This window comes from Rana temporaria, chromosome 4, assembly GCF_905171775.1.
Source record: "Rana temporaria chromosome 4, aRanTem1.1, whole genome shotgun sequence".
NCBI lineage: Eukaryota > Metazoa > Chordata > Amphibia > Anura > Ranidae > Rana > Rana temporaria.
Genome location: NC_053492.1, coordinates 77149367 through 77175213, shown reverse-complemented (window position 1 = coordinate 77175213; position 25847 = coordinate 77149367).

Here is a 25847-nt window from a genome sequence, read left to right as displayed (position 1 = left end):
CCAAAGCCAGGGTGGCTTTGGCCAATTATGGCTCAGGGGGTTTAGTACATGCCCCACATTATAAAAGGCCGCCTGCAGGTCGGCCTTGTGTAGTGTGTTGCAGTGGTTAAGAGAGGACAGAGAGAGAGAGAGTGTCATTTTTTGCAGGTAGATAGAGCAGGCAGGCTAGTCAGTTAGAATTAGGCCTTGTACACACGAGAGGATATCCGCTGGAAAAGGTCCGCCGGACCGTTTCCAGTGGATAAATCCTCTGGCGGATTTGGATCTGATGGCTGTACACACCATCAGATCGAAATCCCTGCAGAATACATCCGCGGTGACGTGGCCAGGCCGTCGCCGCGACGATGACGCAGCGACGTGCGCGACCCTGGAAGGTAAATACTTCCACGCATGCGTCGAATCATTACGACGCATGCGAGGGATGGGAGCGGACGGACTGATCCGGTGAGTCTGTACAGATGACCGGATCAGTCCGCTGGACTGGATTCCAGCGGATAGATTTCTTAGCATGCTAAGAAATTTTTATCCGCTGGGAATCCGTCGGCTGGATTTTTATCCGCCTGAAAATGTCCGCTAGGCCGTACACACGATCCGCGGATCAATCCCAGCGGATCGATCTGGTCGTGTGTACGGGGCCTTACATTGTGTAGAGGATATATATGCATCCCAGGTGTTGTATATATATTTATACACTGTATAGTTTAGCTAGATCCGCTCTTTCAAATTTACTGACAGGCAGGCAGGTGATTGTGCTAGCTGCAGTATTCTCACGTGGTGTACTGTCTGTGTCCTCTGCAGTGTGCACATAAAAATACGTGGTGTGTGTACTGTCCGTGTCCTATGCACATTGTGCACCTAACGTAAAGCTGGTGTTTCTCATATTTACTCCTAGAAGCAGGGATCTGCTCATATTAATACTACAGGCAGGGTATATTGCTGCAAGTACTTTCACATGGTGTACTGTCTGTGTCCTCTGCAGTGTGCACCTAAAGCTACGTGGTGTGTGTACTGTCTGTGTCCTCTGCAGTGTGCACCTAAAGCTACGTGGTGTGTGTACTGTCTGTGTCCTCTGCAGTGTGCACCTAAAGCTACGTGGTCTGTGTACTGTCTGTTTCTGTTGGGACAGAAAGTGAGGTGCAATCTTCTGAACAGATGCGCACAGACAGCAAAACAAATGTTACAGGGGTGATAACCCTTCTTTATGTTTTCAGAAAAGCTTAAAAATAGATTTTATGGCTGGAGCTACACTTTAAAGAAGTACCAGTTTAAAATTACAAACAGATTCTACTTAACAACAAACCTACAGCCCCTGTCTTGTTTGCACCGCCTGTATACTGCTGTTCAAAGTATATAGGGCCAAAGGGGCTGGTAATGACCTGGGGGGCGGGGAAACCTATGCTATTTTTCTCAATGATTTTCATCCATATTGCAGGGACCAGACATTTCATTAAAGCCGCAAGCAGTTTAAAATTATTTTTTTCTTATACAGTAGTAACATCATTTTGTGCAGGGACAGTTCTAAACACGTGCCACTTCACAGGCATACTATAGACACCCAGCAGGTACAATATTTAATATTCGGCTCATCCCTATTAAGGAGGATTACCTCCGCTATCTCAATTCTAAGGAGGGTCTGTGGCAGAGACTTTTCCCTTAAGTTCCGAGTGATACTCTGGCTGCCATAGGTACACTAAACCCACTCTGGCTGGAGTGGCCAAGAAGAAAGTGTTGTTGGAAGTAGGACTGTTTCCCTATTGCTACGCCTGAATCTGCTATTTATCATTTTGCTGAATCTCTACTCTTCACCACAAGTTTTAATTGTTTTTACCCGGCTGGGTAATAAAGAGCACAGAAAAAGACACCTGTCGTGGACATTCTGTTACTACTACTTTCACCATACACTCCTAGACGGCGGAGGAGCCACGAGGTAACATGCCACCCAAAACAAATCAGCAGCTCCTTCGGGGGTAGTGCTACAATCCCATATACGCAAACCTACACGCACAGTTGATAAAGAAGAAGGGAAAAAAAACAAGCAAAGCATGCTCCAATTTGCTACAGCAAGGGAAAAAATTCCTTCCTGATCCCCCGAGAGGCATTTGGATATTCCCCGGATCAACTTTACCTATAATTGTTAGTACCCAGTTATATTGTGTACATTTAGGAAAGAATCCAGGCCTTTTTTAAGCAATTGACTAAGCTTACCAGAACCACCTCTGGGGGGAGTCTCTTACTGTGAAGAAACGTTTCCGTATTTGCAGATTAAATCTTTTTTCCTCTAGACGTAAAGAGCTCCCTTGTCCTCTGTGATGACCTTAAAGTGAATAACTCAACACCAAGTTCACTATATGGACCACTTATGTATTTATACATGTTGATCATATCCCCCCTTATTCTCCTCTTCTCAAGAGAGAATAAATTCAGTTCCTCTAATCTTTCCTCATAGCTGAGCTCCTCCATGCCTCTTATTAGTTTAGTTGACCTTCTCTGCACTTTCTCCAGTTCCCAGATATCCTTTTTAAGAACTGGTGCCCAAAACTCAACTGCATATTCCAGATGAGGTCTTATTAATGATTTGTACAGGGGCAAAATTATATCTCTCTCTCTGATGTCATTATCTCTCTTAATACATAAAAGGACTTTGCTCGCTTTGAAACCCGCAGCTCGACATTGTATAATCTACCAAAACACCCAGATCCTTCTCCACCATTGATTCCCCCAGTTGTACTCACCCTAGTATGTATGATGCATGCATATTCCTAGCCCCCAGGTGCAAAACTTTACATTTATGAACATTAAACCTCATTTTCCACTTAGTTGCCCACTTAGACAGAGCATTGAGGTCCACTTGTAAATTGAAGATATGCTATAAGGACATTATTCTATTGCATAGCTAAGTGTCATCTGCAAAGACAGAAATGTTACTTTTAATCCCAGACCCTATATCATTTATAAATGTATTAAAAAGTAAGGGTCCCAGCATTGAACCTTGGGGTACACCACTGATAACCTTCGACTATTCAGAGTAAGAATCATTAACCACTACTTTCTGATTTCTGTTTTTTAGCCAGTTTTCTATCCATTTACAATTTAATCTTTCCAATCCTGTAGACTTTACCTTACACATTAGCCGTGTATGGGTAACCGTGTCAAATGCTTTTGCAAAGTCCAGGTATACCACATCCACAGCCATCCCTCTGTCCAAGGTATTACTTACCTCATAAAAAGAAATCAGGTTTGTTTGACAACTTCTGTCTTTCACAAATCTATGTTGTCTGTTGCCTAATTTATTTATTTTTTTCAACAAGAACTCGTCTATGTGGTCTTTTATTAAACTCTCCAATATCTTCCCGACTATAGAGGGTAAACTAACAGGTCTATAGTTACTTGGTAAAGACTTTGATCCCTTTTTAAATATGGCCATCACATTGGCACTGCGCCAATCCAGTGGTACCATTCCAGTTATTAACGAGTCCCTAAAAATGAGAAATGTAGTAATATGACCACTGCCGATCCTGACCTCCCTGGGGCCCTAAGCAAAGTGACATGGCACATTAAAAATGAGAAGCGGGGGGCCCTGACGACAGTGACATGTCACATTAAAGAAAGTTGAGAATCGGGGGGAGGGGGTGTTCTGCTGTCGGAAATTACATCTTACATTAAATTGAGAAGCGGGGGGTGCTGACTTCTTACCTCTTCTCCCATGCAGCCAGCGAGTTGAGAAGCGGGGTGAGGGGGCGAAAATGACTTCTCACCAGGTGGGGCATCTAGTAAGTTGGGGGGCCATTTGCAGCTTTGCGGGGCCCTAAGCGCCTTGCATAGTGAGCCTGTTCCTAAGTGCTGTCTACCCCTAGTTATGAATACTTACCTGCTCCTTCCTCCCCTTCTGCTGTGGCCAAGCCAACAACAGATTTAAAAGAGATCATTGATTCATAGCTGCAGCTGGTCTTGGCTGTGAACATTTTCTCAAGACAAGCAATGGCAAGAGGAAGGCCAAAGGAGGGTGGGAGGGGACGTATTAGCATCTATAATTCTCTTGCTTGTCTCTGGAAAGTGTTCACTGCCAAAACAAGCTGCAGGTTGGCATTCTTAACTAGGGTTAGAAAGCACCTGGGAAAAAGTACTACGTGTACAGTACTTTGTCCCATAGGGCAGTGGTCATCAACCCTGTCCACAGGGCCCACTAACAGGCCAGGTTTGCAAGATAACTGAAATACATCACAGGTGATATAATTTGCTTCTTAGTGATTGCAGTATTCTAGTCTGCATCTACCCAAGGTAATACATAAAACCTGGCCTGTTAGGCCCCGTACACACGACCGGATCTATCCGCTGGGATTTACCCGCGGATCAGTTCCAGCAGATAGATCCGGTCGTGTGTAGGCCCGAGCGGACAATTTTCGGCGGACATTTGTCCAGCCGACGGATTTCCAGCGGATAAAAATTTCTTAGCATGCTAAGAAATCTATCCGCTGGAATCCTGTCCTTCGGACTTATCCGGTCGTCTGTACAGACTCACCGGATAAGTCCGTCCGATCCCTTGCATGCATCGGAATGACTCGACGCATGCGTGGAAGAATTTACCTTCCAGCGTCGCGCACGTCGCCGCGTCATCGTCGCGACGACAGCGCGGACACGTGACTGCGGATGTTTTCTGCGCGGATTTTGATCTGATGGTGTGTACAAGCCATCAGATCAAAATCCGGAGGAGAAATGTCTCCTCGTCTGTACGGGGCCTTAGTGGGCCCTGAGGACTGGGTTGATGATCATTGCCATAGGGGACAAAACTGTAAAATAAAAATAATAATAATAGATCTTCTTTAAATAAAAGCAGTTTTACTGCTTGTACAAGCCATTTAATTGGTATTAAATGTTCAGCTTTAAAAAAAAAAAATAACTAAATAACAAACATGTGTAAAAGAGGAATGGTACTACTGCGCTACCATATATAAAACAAAAAGTGGAAAAAACAGCAAAAAATATCAAATAATAGGAGCTGCGTATCTATTAGGTGAACAAAACCAAATTAATATGAAATGAATAAGTGATAGCGCTAGTATTAACTAGTGCTGAGTGAGTACAGTGTGAATGTTAGTAATATAAATCATACACAGTGAGTATAAATAGCAACACTTATGAAAATTACTACTAAGTCCAATGAGATGTTGAAATGAGTTCCTTATGGGTTAAAACCCATATGCAGCCCTATGGTAATCAGCTGGCGTTTCCTCCTCAATGCTTCTCATTAGACAGACAACGACCTTTCCCATTAAAAGATCCAAGCAGAAAAACTCCAATATAAAGGAAAAAAGAAAAAGAAAGAGGACAAGCCTCATAGTACAATACTGTATAGTAAAGGACAATGGACAAGAGACTACACCGACGGTAATGAACTCACAAAACCGCCGATTAACACAGGCTCTGAGATAGATTGCCGCTCAGTGTGATGGTCTCCTCACTAGGATCGTAGTCCCGTCAACATAGGCTCCTCCCCCACGCGTTCCGTCACTAGGCACGTGACTTAGTCATGGGTCTCTGAATGACTATGTGAGACGGCTGAGCTTATAACAGAGCCGTTGCGTGTCATTCAAACAGGAAGTGAAACCACAGAAAGAAGAGGGGGTTGACATCTACATCATTGCAGGCAACAACCTCGAGCACTGTGCAAAAAAGCAGATTATAGCACTCGCTACATTTAGCAACATTGTGCAATACAATAGTGTTTTAATGCAGGAAAAAATATATATAATCTATCAACACAGATGGAATTAAACTATCTTGTTGATATAAACAGAATATTTAAAATAAGATTTTAAAATTATAAAAATTATCTAAAACCATTAAAAAAGGAGGACCTGCCTTCTTAGTAAGTTTTTAAAAAAAGCAACCACATCGCCCCCTTCATATGATTAGTACATACTACATGAAAAAGATATAATATAGAGACGTGCATACATACTCTATACATTCATGCATCCTGAGGGGGTGTAAAGAAATAAAAAAGTGTGCTGCATTAATAAATGTACTTTATACAAAAATATATACGTTAAAAAAATTAATGTATTGATAATAAGAATTAATTAATAAGTTGCAAATGGTGAATTCCTGTGTCTATTCAACACACTCCCATAACAACATAAAGCATAAGCCTCTATGCACAATATTGCTAAATGTAGCGAGTGCTATAATCTGCTTTTTTGCACAGTGCTCGAGGTTGTTGCCTGCAATGATGTAGATGTCAACCCCCTTTTCTTTCTGTGGTTTCACTTCCTGTTTGAATGACACGCAACGGCTCTGTTATAAGCTCAGCCGTCTCCCATAGTCATTCAGAGACCCATGACTAAGTCACGTGCCTAGTGACGGAACGCGTGGGGGAGGAGCCTATGTTGACGGGACTACGATCCTAGTGAGGAGACCATCACACTGAGCGGCAATCTATCTCAGAGCCTGTGTTAATCGGCGGTTTTGTGAGTTCATTACCGTCGGTGTAGTCTCTTGTCCATTGTCCTTTACTATACAGTATTGTACTATGAGGCTTGTCCTCTTTCTTTTTCTTTTTTCCTTTATATTGGAGTTTTTCTGCTTGGATCTTTTAATGGGAAAGGTCGTTGTCTGTCTAATGAGAAGCATTGAGGAGGAAACGCCAGCTGATTACCATAGGGCTGCATATGGGTTTTAACCCATAAGGAACTCATTTCAACATCTCATTGGACTTAGTAGTAATTTTCATAAGTGTTGCTATTTATACTCACTGTGTATGATTTATATTACTAACATTCACACTTAAATAACAAACATGTTATACTTACATACACTGTGCAGTGGTAAGTTACACAGTTACATAGATATAGCTGGATTCAGATATGTCGGCGTAATTTTGACCCGGCGCAGCGTATCGTATTTACGCTACGCCGCCGTAAGTCAGAGAGGCAAGTGCTGTATTCACAAAGCACTTGCCTCCTAAGTTACGGCGGCGTAGCGTAAATGGGCCGGCCTAAGCGCGCCTAATTCAAATGAGGAACAGGGGGGCGTGTTTTATGTAAATGATTCGTGACCTGTTGTGATTGACGTTTTTTTACGAACGGCGCATGCGCCGTCCGTGGACATGTCCTAGGGACATATACATGCGCCGTCCGTGGACATATCCCAGTGTGCATTGCTCAGTGTGCATTGCTCCAAAGTACGCCGCATGGACGTATTGGTTTCGACGTGAACGTAAATTACGTCCAGCCCCATTCACGGACGACTTACGAAAACAACGTAAAATTTTCAAATTTCGACGTGGGAATGACGGCCATACTTAACATTGGGTAGGCCAGCTATTTGTTCGACTAACTTTACGCCGGAAAACGCCTTACATAAACGGCGTATCTTTACTGCGACGGGCAAGCGTACGTTCGTGAATCGACGTATCTCGCTGATTTACACATTCTAGGCGTAAATCAGCGTTCACGCCCCTAGCGGCCGGCGGAACTAGACAGCTAAGATACGACGGCGCAGGAAGTCGTATCTTCGCTACATTTAAGTGTAACTCAATTTGAGAATACACTTAAATGTACGACGGCTTAGATTCCGAGTTACGACGGCGTATCTACTGATACGCCGGCGTAACTCTTTGTGAATCTAGCTAATAGTCTAAAATCAATATAATATAAACACTCGCACCACCTGTGTTATTTTTTGCAGCTACTGTCTCAAAACAATTACAGTATATTTACAAAGCCTCCAAATAACACGCAAGCATGGTTTCTCTATGTGTTAAAACAGTGCTTGCAAAATAAGTGATTGACCGTAAAAAAAAAAACTATAATACAAAACTCATCTCTATAATGAAATTTCTCAGTCATCCTATGCCCCTATTGGACATAGGATGACCCTAGACCCAAGAGTCATTAGTGAAGCTGGCACAGGAGTACCCCGCATCCTTCAAAAGTGTCTGGGTATCACGGGCCATTCCGTTACAAAGGGGAATGCTAAGAATGTATCTCCAGGACTGAAACCAGTTGGATTTATCAGCTGAAGTCCTATTCTCTGATGGGTTTTCAACATTGAGTTAAAAATAGATACATGAATGATTTGATGGCTGCACGCTCATATCCTGCAGAAAAATGGCTTTATTGTTGTACAAAGTCCATAAAAACAACCAAAACGTATCAGGCAGGGGTGGTAAAAAATGGGTAGACGTGTTACACACGCAGGGCCGTACATAATTTTTTGTTCTGTGTGGGTTCAGCAGCAGGTACTAAGTAAATGTATTTTTAAATAAAATAAATTGCTGGGCAGGTACAAAGGGCACTACCTTGTGAAAGGCAGCACACTCACTGGGCCAGATTCAGATAGGTTAGCGGATCTTTAGATCCGCTAACCTATCTGATTTACGATCCGCCGGCGCAAGTTTTTGAGGCAAGTGCTGTATTCAGAAAGCACTTGCCTCTAAAGTTGCGGCGGCATATCGTAAATCCCCCGGCGGAATTCAAATTCCGCGGCTAGGGGGCGTGTAGAATTTAAATCAGGCGCGTCCCCGCGCTGAACGAACTGCGCATGCGCCGTCCCCTAAATTTCCCAGCGTGCATTGCTCCAAATGACGTCGCTAGGACGTCATTGGTTTCGACGTGAACGTAAATTACGTCCATCCGTATTCGCGACCGACTTACGCAAACGACGTAAAAAATTCAAAATTCGACCCGGGAACGACGGCCATACTTAACATAGGATACGCCGCATATAGCAGGGGTAACTATACGCTGGAAAAAAGCCGAACGCAAACGACGTAAAAAAAAACCGCGGGGCGGTCGTTCGTTTCTGAATCGGAGTAACTCCTCATTTGCATATTTGGCGCGTATACAAACGGAAGCGCCACCTAGCGGCCAGCGTGAGATTGCAGCCTAAGATCCGACGGTGTAAGTCACTTACACCTGTCGGATCTTAGGGAGATCTATGCGTAACTGATTCTATGGCCCCATACACACGATAGAATTTATCTGCGAATACGGTCCAGCGGACCGTTTCCGCGGATAAATCCTCTCGTGGATTTCGGCGCATTGAAATCCGCGCCGAAATCCTCTGGCGATGACGTGTCGCGCCGTCGCCGCGATTATGACGCGGCGACGTGCGCGACGCTGTCATATAAGGAATTCCACGCATGCGTCAAATCATTACGACGCATGCGGGGGATCCCTTCGGACGGATGGAATTGGTGAGTCTGTACAGACCAGCGGATCCATCCGTTGGGATGGACTCCAGCAGATGGATATGTTGTGCATGTCAGCAAATATCCGATCTGCTGGAATCCATCCCAGGGGAGATTTATCCACGGAAAAAGATCCGCTGGCGTGTACACACCATAGGATCTATCCACTGAAACCCATTTGCTGGGATTTATCTGCGGATGGATTCTATGGTGTGTACAGGGCCTTAGAATCGGTCGCATAGATCCGACCGACGGAACTCAGAGATACGCCGTCGTATCTCTATCTGAATCTGGCCCCATGTGTCCACATTAGCTTATTTTTTTGCAAGCTAAAATTAATCACATTAAATAGTCCCTAAAACATATTAATAGCTCCCCAATCGTTCCAGAAATCACTTGATTTATATCCTCCAGGTCATGTTGTGGCCAAATCCATCATATGTGAAGCCCAGTTCCTTTTTCATCCTGGTTTTCAGGGAGAGGTGCATGCTGGGCAATTTTTAGGCACAGTAATGCCCAGTGGCGTAGCGTGGGGGGCCAGGGGGAGGTTACCCCGGCGCAAAATTTAGAGGGGCGCAGCGGCAGGTTACCTGCAGCTCTTCTCCTGCGCTGTGCAGTCTAGGAGACTTTTTTTTATTTATTTTTTTACAAATAAATATGTGAAAAGTGTGGCACGAATTTGTATTCAGCCTTCCTGAGTCAATACTTTGTAGAATCACCTTTCTCTGCAATTACAGCTGCAAGTCGTTTTGGGGATGTTTTAGCACATCTAGAGAGTGACATTTTTGCCCATTCTTCTTTGCAAAATAGCTCAAACTCTGTCAGATTGGATGGAAAGCGTCCGTGAACAGTAATTTTCAAGACTTTCCACAGATTCTCATCTGGATTTAGGTCTGGACTTTGACTGGGCCTTTCTAACACATGAATATGCTTTGATCTAAACCATTCCGTTGTAGCTCTGGCTGTATGTTTAGGGTCGTTGTCCTGCTGGAAGGTGAACCTCCGCCCCAGTCTCAAGTCTTTTGCAGACTCTAATGCCGCGTACACACCATCACTTTATGTGATGAAAAAAAATGACGTTTTTAAAAACGTTACTTTAATTGACTGTGTGTGGGGGAAAACGTCGTTTTATGTCTTGTAAAAAACGACCAAAAAAAATTGAAGCATGCTTCAATTTTATGTGTCGTTTTTCAAAAGTGCACTTTTTACTTCACAGAAATTGACCGTGTGTAGCAAAAAACGTCGTTTTCTAAGACGTTTTTTCATCCGCGCATGCCCAGAAGCTAGTTATGAAGCGAGCTTCAATGGAAAAACGTGGTGGAACGTAACCTCGCTTTGCTAGAACATTGTGAGAAAAACGATGGTGTGTAGGCAACTTCGTCTTTGAAAATTGAAGTTTCAAAAACGTCATTTTTTACTTCACAGAAAGTGTCGTTTTTTTTCATCACATAAAGTGATGGTGTGTACGCGGCATAACAGGTTTTCTTCTAAGATTGCTCTGTATTAGGCTTTATCCACCTTCCCATCAACTCTGACCAGCTTCCCTGTCCCTGATGAAGAAAGCATCCCCCCAACAAGATTCTGCCACTACCATGTTTCATGGTGGAGATGGTGTGTTCAGGGTGATGTGCAGTGTTAGTTTTCCACCACACATAGGGGTAGATTCAGGTAGATTTGGGCGGGTGTAGCGTACCTCAGATACACTACACCACCGTAAGTTAGAGCAGCAGGTCCTGTATTCATAAAGAACTTGCGCTGTAACTTACGGCGGCGCAGTGTAACTGGGCCGGCGTAGGCCCGCCTAATTCAAAATAGGCTGGTTGGGGGCGTGTTCTATGCAAAATACTAGTGACCCACATATTTGAAGTTTCTAACGAACAGCGCATGCGCCGTCCGTGGACGTATCCCAGTGCGCATGCTTTAAATGACGTTGGCAAATCGTCAATGCTTCGACGTGAACGTAAATTATGGCCAGCCCCATTCACGAACGAGTTACGCAAATGCCATCTTTTTGGTGGTTTATCTTTACGCCTAAAAACCCCTTACGTAAACGGCGTATCTTTACTGCGACAGCCGGGCGTACGTTCGTGAATAGGCGTATCTAGCTGATTTACATATTCTAGGCGTAAATCAGCGTACACGCCCCTAGCGGCCAGCGTAAATATGCAGTTAAGATACGACGGTGTAGGAGACTTACGCCGGTCGTATGTTAGCAACATTTAAGCGTATCTCAGTTTGAGCATACGCTTAAAGTTGCAACGGCGCGAATTCGGACTTACGACGGCGTATCTACTGATACGCCCTTCGTAAGTCTTTCTGAATCTACCCCATAGAGTTTTGCTTTTAGGCCAAAAGTTATTTTTGGTCTCATTTGATCAGAGCACCTTCTTCCACTTGTTTGCTGTGTCCCCCACATGACTTCTCGCAAACTGCAAATGGGACTTTTTATGGGTTTCTTTAAACAATGGCTTTCTTCTTGCCACTCTTCCATAAAGGCCAGATTTGTGGAGTGTACAACTAATAGTTGTCTGTGGACAGATTCTCCCATCTGAGTTGTGGATCTCTGCAACTCCTCCAGAGTTACCATGGGCCTCTTGGCTGCTTCTCTTATTAATGTCTCCTGTCAGTTTAGGTGGACGGCCATGTCTTGGTAGGTTTGCAGTTGTGCCATACTCTTTCTCTTTTCGGATAATGGATTGAACAGTGCTCCCTGAGATGTTCAAAGCTTGGGATATTTTTTTCTAACCTAATACTGTTTTAAACTTCTTCAGAACTTTATCCCTGACTTGTCTGGTGTGTTCCTTGGCCTTCATGATGCTATATGTTCACTAAGGTTATCTAAAAAACCTCTGAGGGCTTCACAGAACAGCTGTATTTATACTGAGATTAAATCACACACATGTGGACTCTATTTACTAATTAGGTGACTTCTGAAGGCAATTGGTTCCACTAGATTTTAGTTATGTGTATCAGTGTACGGGGGCTAAATACAAATGCATGCCACACTTTTCAGATATTTATCATTTTCCTTCCACTTTACAATTATGTACTGTGTTGGTCTATCACATAAAATCCCAATAAAATACATTTACATTTTTGGTAGTAACATGACAAAATGTGGAAAATGTCAAGGGGTACGAATACTTTTTCAAGGCACTGTATATGTGCATAGATGAAGTGACTGAAAGCAAACATCCTCCCAAAAAGGGAACCAGGAAACTAAATACAGTGGAACCTCGGATTGCGAGTAACGCGGTTAACGAGCATTTTGCAATGCGAGCATTGTATTTTAGAAAATCCTAACTCGGTTTGCGAGTGTTGTCTCGCAAAACGTGCAGGATTCAGGCCAAAGCTATGAGTAAACACTAAAACTAGTGTGAAACACGTCAGCTGTCCCAGGTTCTATTGCTGTGATTTGTAGTGCCTGTTTCCAGTTTTTTTTTTAAATAAAGCTATGTTGGATTGGAGTGCGGCTGTCCTCATCATTTTTCGTTTCTAATTGCCATGTGCATTGCCAGCACCCTCGGTTTCTGAGAAGAAGATTATAACCAAAGGAGACCTGCCTGGAGCGGCAATTTCTGTCTCTATTCAGGCCAAAGCGGTGTGCAGTACCCAGCCGATCCGTGCCGCTCGGAGCCGTTCGGAAATGCTCGTAAAGACATGGAAATACTCAATTTCTGAGCCTTTCCAAAGTTTGCCGAGGTCAGCCGAACTATCCTCAGGCCTTTCCGGCTGTTTCCGAGGCTCTCCCGCGCTCCCCCACCTCTGGCCACATGCGGTATTGCATGCCATTGAAGTCAATGCAGAACTAATTATTTTAGTTTCCATTGACTTCAATGGGGAAACTCGCTTTGATATGCGAGTGCTTTGGATTACGAGCATTCTCCTGGAACGGATAATGCTCGTAATCCGAGGTTCCACTGTATAAAGATTTTGGTATCAGGACGTTCTTTATTTGCAACACTAAATATATAATTTATTTAATTACGTGTGGTATCCTATATGTTGGATGTACCACAAGAAGAAGAGTTGCATGACCATGTTTATGATGCCAAAAAGAAACACGCCACCAATGTTGCAAAGCATTTTAACAAGGCTCATTGTGGGGATACATCTTTGATACAGATACAGGCCATCGAGAAAATGTTGACACCTAAGAGAGGGGGAGACCGTTTTGGTATTCTGTGCAGATGTAAACATTTTTGGATATTCACCATGCACACCAGAATTCCCAACGGTTTGACCTTCAAGTGGGACCTGACACATTTTTACAGTTGAATGATAAATCGGATTAAATTCTGGGTGGTAATATTTAGTTTCCTTGTTTCAATTTTTTTTCACTTTTATGGTTTTTTAAAGTCCCAACCCTAGTTTTCTTTGTACCATATAGGGATGGAGATGCGTTTTACTGATACCCTTATACTATTATGCGTTTTTTTCCAGTGCTCTTCACCACAATACCAAGCATAGGTGGAGGCGGGGACACACCCCTAGTCACCTGTCCTCCATCTACCCATTAGTCTTTACATGCCTCCATTGAGGAGACTTCAAAAGTTTAGTTAGGACTGCAGATCGCAGAGAGCCTTGGCGCGGGCTCTGCAGCTTACTCATGTACTTGCAAATGCGTGCAACCAATCTCTGCTTTTAACATATACAGTTAGACAGTTGAATTTGGCTTGCTGTTTGGGTGGTATGTATGAGCCTGGTTATAAACGTTTACTATTTTACTTATACAACTGTTTGTTTAAAAACGCATCTCATTTAAAGTCCCAAAAAAAACCTTTTTTTGTATCCAATAGGGATGGAGGCGTGTGTTTTTCATACGCCTCATTTAAAGTCCCAACCCTAGTTTTCTTTTATGGTTTTAGTACATCTTTATGTCACTTTTACTTTATGTCCTGGTATTTTTTGTTTGAGTTAACTACTATATCATGAGCTCCACTTTTGTGCAGGGGTCTTATGAATATATTCTGGCAAATCAGAAATGATTTTATGTCCCTGCTGCACATGTATGGAGGTCGATTTGATGATTGCAGTCAATGGCTTATGCACACGTTTATGATCTTGTATTCAATGTTAATTGATATATACTGTATATATATGTATATGTAGCGCTGTCCCCGAAGGAGCCACTGGTTGTTGTTGGGATCGGCGTATTAAGTTACCCCAGTGTTGTCTAGGGGTGTATTTGATGAGTAGAGTAGAATAGAGCAGTGAGCGAATGTCCAGTCAATGAAGGAAGGTTTTCTAATGCTTTATTTTTGGCCCAACATAGCCAACATCAACATCAAATAGGGAGAAAAGGTTGATGAAGCAGGAGAGAACTTTTCAGTATCAGGCCTGGATATGAACCGAGCAATCCTGCTCTCAGTAGTATCAATTGCAGTTCGTCGCCACTCTAGAGTGGGTGAAGTGCACCAGACAGACTTCTGCCACAAGCCTGGCAGCCGAAGTGTTACTTTAAATTGCTGGGAGGAACAGGCCTTTGCCACAGACCTGGCTCTAGGGCCTCTGCCACAGGCCTATTACTTGAATGAGCTAAATGGACGAATTGAGCGAATCCTCCCAGTAGATTAAACACAGGTCACCGGATGACAGCAAAGAGTACCTGTCAGCATTCCGGTCACCAGATCCCCGATGGTTCGTTTAAGTCCTGTTGGACAACCTGCCTCCGGGTTCTCCTCAAGCCGACCCCCCATCGAACGGCACCCAGCCTGGGATCCTCTCAGTAAAGCGGGGGACCCAGCGAGTCACTGGGGCCCCTCTCAGGAACATGGAACTTCACATAGAATGCGACCCTGGCCTGGTAGGCCGTATCGCCGAGGTCCGTTGGATGCGCACACCCTAAAGGTGGGTGCCACACCTGGAACCCGCGAAGAACCCGAAAAAATGGCGTCTGCCACAGATATACTCTCCCCCAGCATGCTCCGCGAGGGAAAACACCTCTAATTGGCTGCTGGGGAAAAGCGGCTCTGCCAGAACCCCTCTAGCGCCACCTGTCGCCCAGCGGTGGAAACGACACCCCTGGAGCGCAGACTGACCTACAGGACAGTTCAGGAACTACAGCAGCCCAAATTTAACAAATTGCGAATGGGAGCAAAATAACATTCCCATTCCCCACTAACTTTAGCGTAGTGTCCATACTGAAAGTAAGGGGAAGCTACATATATATATATATATATATATATATATATATATATATATATACAGTATGTAGACTGCAGTCCTATTTGGTATTGATAAAGAACAAATCCTCGTGTGAAACGCATCTACCAATTTTTTCCTTCCCCTGCCTGATCAGTTTTGGTTGTTTTTATGGACTTTGTACAGCAATAAAGCCGTTTTTCTGCACAAGATGAGTGTGCAGCCATCCAATCATTTGTGTATCTATTATTCTGCAGCAGTGGCAGGGCATGCACCTCATTAGTAGAGCAGTCTGAGCACTATAGCCGGCATACATCACCTGGGAGCAGCGTTTTTTCTCTGTTTGAACAGTTAAAAATATCTGGAGTTGGCAGAAAATGGCGATTTAATCAACATGGTTTTTATTGTGATTAGGAGGAAAATTGATTCATTGATTTTTCATTATAGAGATGAGTTTTGAATTATAGGTTTCATTACGGTGAATCATTTATTTTGCAAGCGCTGTTTTAATACACAGTGAAACCCTTCTTGTGTATTATTTGAAGTAAGACACAAGTCCATTTAGATCCAATAAAAAGGGGGAAAACATAAAATCTAATCCTATATACACAATCCTATAGCCACAGTTAATCCAAATATGTATACTGGCGCTCCTGGTTCCTCCCCCTTAACCAGTGCCCCCAATAGCAAGCCGTTTGCTATGGGGGCAATGGTGAGTTCTTGCTCCCGATTCCTGCTCTATGTTTTTTTGGGGTCCCTTGAGTCCCTCTGCTATCTAATTAGATTTTGGATGATGGTACTGTTTTAAAATGTAATATTATTTAGTTTATTGAAGAGGCCAAAAATCTATTCCTGCTCTATGTGTCCATAACACACAGAGCCGTGGCTCAGCACTACCCCCGCTCACTCCTCATTGGCTCACTGTCTGTGATTGACAGCAGTGGGAGCCAATGGACCCTGTTGCAGTCTCAGCTGATGATCAAGATGGGGCTCAGGTGAGTACTAGGGGGCTGTGGGCGGAGCAGCACCAAGAAGGCTTTTTACTTTCATGCATAAAATGACTTCAGGACTTGAGAGTGGAGGCTGAAGTTATTCTATGCATGAAAGGGGCCTGAAATCAAGCTTTAAGTTTGAAGGACAACATTGTCCCTTCCGCCACAACGTGTAAACCAAAGAGGTAAATGCTTACCCCCCAGTCACAATCTAAAGATTTTGACTGTGTTGCTCTGCTGTCATGCCCACCCCTAGCATAGGTGGTCAGACACTACAGCTGGCTCTGTACTCTACACCTATAGCAGCCCCCTTTCCTATAAGGTGAGCAGGCCGACTGGTTGCCCCAGGTCTTTCACACAATGTTATGGTGTCTGGCTACACCACTGGGGCAGGCGCTAGAGAAGCACAGAAAAAATGTACTTGCGGTTGGCAGACTGGCAAAATGGTCTAAGAGCAGCCTGGGTTCAGGGCAGCCAACATTCAGACAGTAATCAGGGTCAAATCCATGGGAAGGCATGGATTTTGGAATTTAGTCCAATCTGAGGTTGCACAGGCTATCCCCCGGGACGTACGACATCCTTCCATCCGAGAGGCCCTTAACCCTTTGGTTTGTCCTATAACGGACACTGCAGTGTGGCTGCCCATTTTGGATACATTCCCCATCTTGGCCTCGCCCCCTGCCCTTTTAGTCCCGGCTCTGTTTGTGGTTCTGGCTACCTGCTAGATCCTATTCTTGTTGACGGATTATACGTGGGTTTGATGTCATTTCAAGGAATTCCTCTTTGATTGGCTGTACTAAGCTCTTCTATAAGCTGCATATTGATTGTACTCCTGCGATCTTAAATGTCCCCGGTGCAATGGATGGCTAACGATCATTCCGATTAATGAAATGTGTAATATCTCACTGTCAAATTCTCCTAACCTCGTCCTGAGGAAGCCAAAAGGCGAAACGCGTAGACGAAAAGGAATTTTTGCAATTGAACGTATACTCTGTATGTTTTTTTTATGTATTTTCTTTATGTATTTTATTGTATTTTTGTAATTAAAAGTTAATATTTTTCTAAATCCTATGGGCCTGATCCACAAAAGGGATACGCCGGCGTATATACTGATACGCCGTCGTATCCCTGTTTCTATCTATGGAACTGATCCACAGAATCAGTTTCTCATAGATAGGCAGAAGATCCGACATGTGTAGGGGACTTACACTGTCGGATCTTAGGATGCAGTACCGCAGCCGCCGCTGGGGGCATTTCTCATCGAAATCCAGCATCGGGTATGCAAATTAGCACTTACGGAGATCCACAAAGCTTACACCTTGTAAAAGTATACCCTTCTATCCCGCGTCGCTGTAATTTTTTTTTTATTTTTTTTTTCCCGCCGCAACTCTTTTTATTTTTATTTTTACGCCAGTCGCGATTCTCAAAACCCGGCGCAACGTAAATCCGCGCAAAGCACGTCGGGAAAATAACGTCGGGAGCATGCGCAGTACGTCCGGCGCGGGAGCGCGCCTAATTTAAATGGGACTCGCTCCATTAGATTAGGCACGCCTTGCGCCGGACGGATTTAAGTTACACCGCTGAAAATTTCTAGGTAAGTGCTTTGTGGATCAGGCACTTAGGTAGAGATTTTGCGGCGGTGTAACTTAAATGGCAAAAGTTAAGTTACGGACGTTTTTTGTGGATCAGGCCCTATGTTCCTGTCTTGCCTTAAAAGTCCACCTTGTCACTGCCCTTAGCAGTAACCCTTCCCCTATTTTAATATTTTGGATGTTGGCAAATGTGAGTGCTTTTTTGTTCCCCTTCCCTATTTTTTGATCCAATCTGAGGTTGATAACGAGTAAATCCAAACTAGTTGGCAGGGTGGGAATTGGCACAGGAACAAGACAGGTAAACAGGAAGCTTGAAGCATGCGTTGCAAACCATAGATGTGCGCAGCATATTGCATCAGGGCGACCCATGCCCATGACACACCCCTAGGTGAGACTTAACCATACAGAGGCGTAACCCCTGTCTACACATTGAACTAAAGAAAGGCCAAATTGTCAATCCATAAACTTTGACCTTTGCACTTTATATTTTCCTGCTAAGTTTTAGAACCTGATTGGAGTGCACCTTTAAATACAGGCTAGGTTTTTCTAAGCAGCTAATTTGTGTTCAGTTTCACACATACAGTACTAAACACTGAATTTTAATGATAATGTCTTTGTCTCATTTTCCTATTGAATTTTTTGGAGATATAATTATGAGAGCTGAATGAGGAATGAATATACTGTAGTTCTAATCTCCTGATAAATATTTGCTGCCATTGATTCTTCCCCTGGATGTTTCTTCCTCCTCCTCGCTCTGGTTTTTATGTTTCTGCAGTGCTATTTTGCAGGGATTCATTGCTGCCTTTTTACTATTCTGCAAAGCGCATTCACCGCTGACAAATTTAAAAAGCTTGGTTATGTTTTTTATTATCAGACTAATGACACAATCAGAATACAAATATAACCTTCACTGCCGCATTTTAAACACATGGTAATGCGATCCAATGTATCTCAGTAGATGGGCGCTGAGGAATTGCACCTCAGACTGAATGGGAAATTCATGCAGGAGTTTCACCATTTGGCATTTTATTTTGCTGCTCTCGTAAGCACATTGCTTTAATAGGCAGCTCCATTTAAAGTCCTATTCCAGCCTCCCTCAGTTCCCCTAGTCCCCCCCCCTCCAGTCCTCCCCTCACATGTCGTCATGTTTGATTATTTTGAGCATTCTTACCTTCATTTAGATCTTTTCTGGCTGATCATGCAGGGATGGACTGGCCATTGGGACTACAGGGAGTTTCCTTGTGGGCCGATGGCTCAGTGGGCCGGCTTCAGTGACAGCGGACTGCCGCTCCCTCTCCCTTCCCGCAGCGCTCACCTCCTCTCCCTCCCTGCAGCACTCACCTGGAGGGAACAGAGAAGCAGGGGGAGGACCAGAGGAGCAGGGGGACGACAGAGTAGCATGGGGGAGGGGACAGACAGCTGACTCAACAGCTATGGCCTGGGAGTTTCTCACTTCTGCCTAATCTTGTCTCCCGTAAGGGGGAGCACTGAACTGATTCTTTGCCCCGGGTGAAATAATGTCTAGCTTCCCCACTGGTACTGCCTATAAGAGTACCAGTACCAGCCGCTCTACTCTAATAAAGTAGAATGGCTAGTGGCTAGTGAAGGGGGAGAGGGGGCTTGGGTGGCCGGGGGGGGGGGGCGTCAGTTGTCCGGCCACCATGGGAGAGACCTGTCAAAGTGGGCCAGTCTGGATGAAATCCAGGGTACTTCCCTTCATTTCCCTGATAGAACAAGCAGAAAGTGCAGCAGCTTAGTGTATTATCCTCAAAACATCTTATATTTTTAAAAAGTATTGATAAGTAATGTACTCACAAACCAACAGATACAACAAAGCTTGTCGTAATAGATCAACTTCAAGTCCTCGATACGTCACATCCCATAGAGAGGCAATAGGGGTCAAACACGGGTGCCATCTCTGGGAGATTTTCAGCCAGGCTTCGAGAGATACTTAAATGGTCTACACCTATTGCAAAGGGCATTGTTCAACGTTAGTCGAAGCTGCACCGTTTTTTTATTTATCTACAGGTGACCCTTAGGCCGGGTACTCACGACCAAACATGTATGGTGAAAGCGGTCCGTCGGACCGTTTTCACCATACATGTCTGCCAGAGGGCTTCTGTACGATGGTTGTACACACCATCGTACAGAAGTCCGCGCGTAAACAATACGCGGGGCGTGTCCGCGGTGTCGCCGCGTCGATGACGCGGTGTCGCCGCGACAATGACGCGGCGACGTGGGCGGCCCGCCTTTAAAATGCTTCCACGCATGCGTCGAAGTCATTCGACGCATGCGAGGGACGGCGGGCGCCTGGACTTGTACGGTAGGTCTGTACTGACGACCGTACATGTCCGAGCGGGCAGAATTCCAGCGGACTGTTTTAAAACAAGTCCAGGAATATTTGTCTGCTGGGAAAAGGCCCGGCGGGCAAATGTTTGCTGGAATTCGGCCCGCTCGCGCCCACACACGACCAAACATGTCTGCTGAAACTGGCCTGCGGGCCAGTTTCAGCAGACATGTTTGCTCGTGAGTATGGGGCCTTACTTGCATAAGCAGTTTTATGGTAAAGGTAAACCAACCAACCTTTTAAGGTAAGGAATGTATGGTTCCAGACCAATGGTCCCTGAGAGGAGCAAGTGGTTCTAGATGTCATAACTGGTGTACCAGAAGACCTGAGTACTGAGCATTTGTCCCTGAAAGCATACAGTAAGGCCCTAAATGCAAGTACCATTTGGTACAGTCTTCAGCCCTGTCCAGCTGCAGCCTGCCATAGACTTTTACAAGCTGCAGGCAGTAGGGCTGGATGATACACCTGTGCCTCCTGGATGTAATAAAACACCAGGAGGGACGTACATCAGACAGATACCTTTGTGTGCAAGGGGCCTGTTACTATAAGTGACTAACAGCTTGAAGGTGATAATTGAGAAGATTTTATGTTGTAACTGCTTTTTAAGTAATTTATTTAGCACTGTACTTCCCTTCATGACTACAGCTTTCCAATTACAGCATGGCTGAGGTACATGGAATACCTTGCTGTTTCCCTCTCTGAACACATCAGCTTCCTCCAGCCTCAACAACTTCTCCACTTACCGGATTAAAATGATCAGCTTTGCAGTTGGTCTAATCTTGTTCTTTAGAAGAGGTCAAGATCTCTCCTTCTGGTAACATTCAACTCTCTGGAAAACCTCTGTCCAGCATGCCGCTGCTGTAATCTTGCGGTTTTGCTTCGTTGGTTGTTCTCTATCAACTTTTTTTTTTTTTTCAATCAAAAAAGGTTTTTATTGAGCAAAATAACAACATACAGGGCATGTAGAAGGCGTACAGTCATAGTATACAACAAGTGTTCACGAACAAAGTACAAGCTTAGGTATCTCGACTATAGGTGACAGAGGGTACAGTAATATTTCTGTCTAGTCTCCCCTCGATGCCGGCCCAGTACAGCAGGGTAAGTAATCCTCCAGACCGCGTCCCTCCCCTTCCCCTCCCGCGAGTTCAGTGATTTTCTGGTCATGTTATCCCTCCCGGGAGCAGGTCGCAGATGAATTTAGCCATTTTCCCCAGATTTTTTCGTATTTGGCCGCGCAGCCCCTGTGCGAGTACACCAACTTTTTATAGGGCAGCGTGCTGTTGACCTCTGTCAGCCAATGGGACAACTCTGGGGGTTCCGACCTCATCCAGACCCGTGCTATTACTTTTCGGGCTATAAAAAGTGTCTCGTGCAGAAAAATCTTAAGAAATTTATTGATTTCAGTGTCTGGGAGGATGCCCAGAAGGCATATCTTGGGCTGTAACGTAATGGGGGATCCCATTTTGTCATGGAGAAATTTCACAACCTGCTCCCAGAAGGTCTGGACCTTAGCGCATTGCCACAGTAAATGAAAAAAGGTGCCCGTTTCACGGCTGCACATTGGGCACATGGCGGAGCAGTCTCTCTTGTATTTAGAAATCCTAAGGGGTGTAAGGTAGGCCCTGTTTATGATGAAGGTTTGCGTAAGGCGGTCTGACAGTTTTGGGGATACCAGTTTGCATGCGTCTAGAGCATCACTCCACTCATCGTCCTCCATTGGACCCACCTCCCCCTCCCACCTGGGCTTCAGGGCGTAGGCCGACACCGTCGCCCTCGGGAGCGTAATCATGGTGTGGAATTGGGTGATCAGCTTTTTGGGGTCTGGATACTTGACAGCGGCCATAAGGGGGTTATCGGCCAGGGCTAAATCGTCCTGAGGGAACTGAGCCCTGAAGGCATGTCGCAGTTGGACGTAGTGGAATAACATATGGTCTGGCAGATTATACTCAGTTTGTAACACCGTGAAGGGTTTCAGTTTTCCGCTCCTGGTGACATGGGACAAGTAGTAGATTCCCCTAGCGCTCCATACCTCGGTCCCATGAATGCGCTCCAACTCCGGTAGTGCGGGGTTGTGCCATAGGGAAGTGTATCCGTGCAGGGGCGATATATTTAGCTTCTCTATCAACTTTTAGGAGCCGCTCAACATGTGAGGAAAGTGCATTACTGTAAAATGTAATTGAAAGCAAGAAAAACCTGGTGCCCGTGATTGGCTACTCATGCACTCGTAGGAGAAAGAAAAGTGAGTTACATGCTCCTCTATAATCTGAGGTCTTTGAACCCAGCTGCTGAATTGTGCAAAGCACAGGTTCCCCCATAGTGATGATTTTATCCACATACATACAGCCAATGAAAACATTAACACTGTCTGGAGTTGCTCCAGCAATCATGAGCCTTGCCAGCGAATCACACTTGACTGTCGAATTTTGCCCAAGATCCAGTCAATCAATTTCTAAGTGTATGCCCATTGTTACTTGCATAGTCCTGATATTTAAAGCTAACATGGAAAAAAACAGCAAAAAAACACATTATTATCTAAAGCAGTGGTCTCTGAACTGCAACCCATGAGCCGGATGTGGCCCTTTGTTTACCTTTATCCAGCCCTTGGGGCACTACTTACATTAATACAAGGAAGATTTCCTCCTACTGTCACCAACCAAGAGGCATTATTCCTTCCACTTACACTAACAGTGTGGCATAATTCCTCCCATTCATACCAATGATGGGAAACTATTTCTTCCACTGACATCAATGAAAATGATTATAGTACAGAATTTATATAGCGCCAACAGTTTGCACAGTGCTGGCATGAGGGTAGACAGTTAAGCTACAATACAGTTCAATACAAGAGGAATAAGAGGGCCCTGCTCTTTAGAGCTTACAATCTAATAGGGAGCGTTAAGTGATACAACAAGTAATAACTATAGGGATGAGCTGATAGAGAAAATAAAAGTACAGTTGTTAGGTGGAGGCAGGATAGGCTTCTCTAAAGAGAAGGGTTTTCGGGGATCTCCTAAAAGTGGATAAAGTAGGAGATAGTTGGATAAATTGGGAGATTTAGCAAGAGTTGGACAGTGATTAAATGTGAGCCGAAAGGAGAGTTTAAAGTCCAGAAATTGACCAATGTCTGATGGTCATGCCATTGATCTTGAAAGATATGTCAGGTGAAGGGGCACATAGGGGAGGAGATATTATGAGTGTGGTTTTAGATAGATTGACTTTGAGGAGTACAGAATAGTGACCATTGGTTTTAGCCATTAGCAAATTGTTTGTGAGTTTTAGGAGAGCAGTTTCTGTAGAGGGTTGTGAGTGAAATCCAGACTGAAAGGGATCAAGAAGGTTTTTCTCTGTGAGGTGGTAGCTCAGACTTTTGTATACCAGGTGTACAAGGAGTTTGAAAATAAAGGGAGCAAGTAGGTTGTTAACGTTGGTGGGATCCAGAGAGAGGTGACCAATGCTGTTTAGAGAGTTAAAGCAGAGTTCCAACCTTTTAGTGTTTATTAAAAGCCAGCAGCTACAAAAAGTGTAGCTGCTGACTTTAGTAAACAGACACTTACCTGCTCCACGTTCCAGCAACGCGGCCGCCCAGAGCTCCGCTCCTCTCCCCCCCTCTCCGTGCAGCGCCTCCATTCATAGTGTGGGCACCCGGCCGTGACAGCTTTCAGCTTCACGGCCCGGGCACTCACTGCGCATGCGCAAGTCGCGCTGTACTCTAAGAGTGGACATGCAATCTCCTGGGACCTGTCACATGTCCCTGGAGATCACCTAAAGGGAGGGGCCGCCTAAGGCAAGAAGAGAAGTTTCCGAGGCGGTCCCTGGGCGGAAGGAGGAAGTGGGACAGGAAGTCCCACTCCTACCGAATCCCCCACTCCACCCCCCCCCCCCGAAAAAAATACATGTGGCATGCAAGGGGCTGAGGATTGCTTAAAGCGGAAGTTGCACTTTTGGGTGGAACTCCGCTTTAAGGAAGATGCCAGAAGAGATGGGGAGATGTGCGTTGGAGTGTAGGATAGAGCCAGAGGGCTACCGTGGTATTTACAAGGGAACAGGAGACAGTTGATTAGTTGGGCATTGGAAAAAATGTTTAGCAACCACATAGCTAATGGTATGGCTAAGAGAAAGAATTAACCCCCCGCCGAATATACTTACCCCGGTGGATGCAGCATGGGTCTGATACTGCATCTGTCCCCCAAACAAGCTTTGGCTATGGAGGTGGAATGATAAGGGGGGGGGGGATATTTGTACAGTGGAGATCTTATAATGAATTGTATTAATTAAATGTTTTAAGTGATGAGCAATTTCTTGGGCAGTGATGGAGTTAGTGGGTGGATGCAGTGGAGGACAAGGTAGAGAGCTAAAGGTAGAAAAGAGTCGATGAGATGGTGTAATGAGAGTGATAAAATAGGTCTGTTTGGCAATGTGGAGCAAGCAATTGTATTTTTGGAGGGTAAATTTCTATTGGTTACATTGGTTATTATTATTGGTTTACACCACAAGAGCGCAACTAAATTTTTCAAGGCTTCTGGTGTTGTCTGTTTGCTAAGGTTGCAGCGATCGGGGATAGATTATGTATGTAGTGAGTGGTTCCACAGTGCAGGGCCGAAAAGGGTGAAATAACTCACCTTTTTCTTCATGCATCGCCGCCAGCCCCAGGTCCCTCAGCGCATTTCTCCAAATGTTTTGCCAGAGAGCATGACATAATTGAAACGCCAGCCATTATTCCCCCGTTATCTCAAAGCAGGTGGGGAGCATGGAGCTGTGCATCTGCATTAACCACTTAAGCCCCGGACCAATATGCTGCTAAATGCCCAAAGGCGTTTTTACAATTCGGCACTGCGTCGTTTTAACAGACAATTGCGCACTCGTGCGACGTGGCTCCCAAACAAAATTGACGTCCTTTTTTCCCCACAAATAGAGCTTTCTTTTGGTGGTATTTGATCACCTCTGCGGTTTTTATTTTTTGCGCTATAAACAAAAAAAGAGCGACAATTTTGAAAATAATGCAATATTTTTTACTTTTTGCTGTAATAAATATCCCCCAAAAACATATATAAAATTAATTTTTTTCCTCAGTTTAGGCCGATACGTATTCTTCTACCTATTTTTGGTAAAAAAAATCGCAATAAGCGTTTATCGATTGGTTTGCGCAAAATGTATAGCGTTTACAAAATAGGGGATATTTTTATTGCATTTTTATAAAAAAAAATTTTTTACTACTAATGGCAGCGATCAGCAATTTTTTTCGTGACTGCGACATTATGGCGGACACTTCAGACAATTTTGACACATTTTGGGACCATTGTCATTTTCACAGCAAAAAATGCATTTAAATTGCATTCTTTATTGTGAAAATGACAGTTGCAGTTTGGGAGTTAACCACAGGGGGCGCTGAACGTTTTAGGCTTCACCTAGTGTGTGTTTACAACAGTAGGGGGGTGTGGCTGTAGGACTGACGTCATCGATTGTGTCTCCCCTATAAAGGGGATGATGCGATCGATGCGCCGCCACAGTGAAGCACGGGGAAGCCGTGTTTACATACGGCTCTCCCACGTTCTTCAGCTCCGGGGAGCGATCGCAACAGAGCG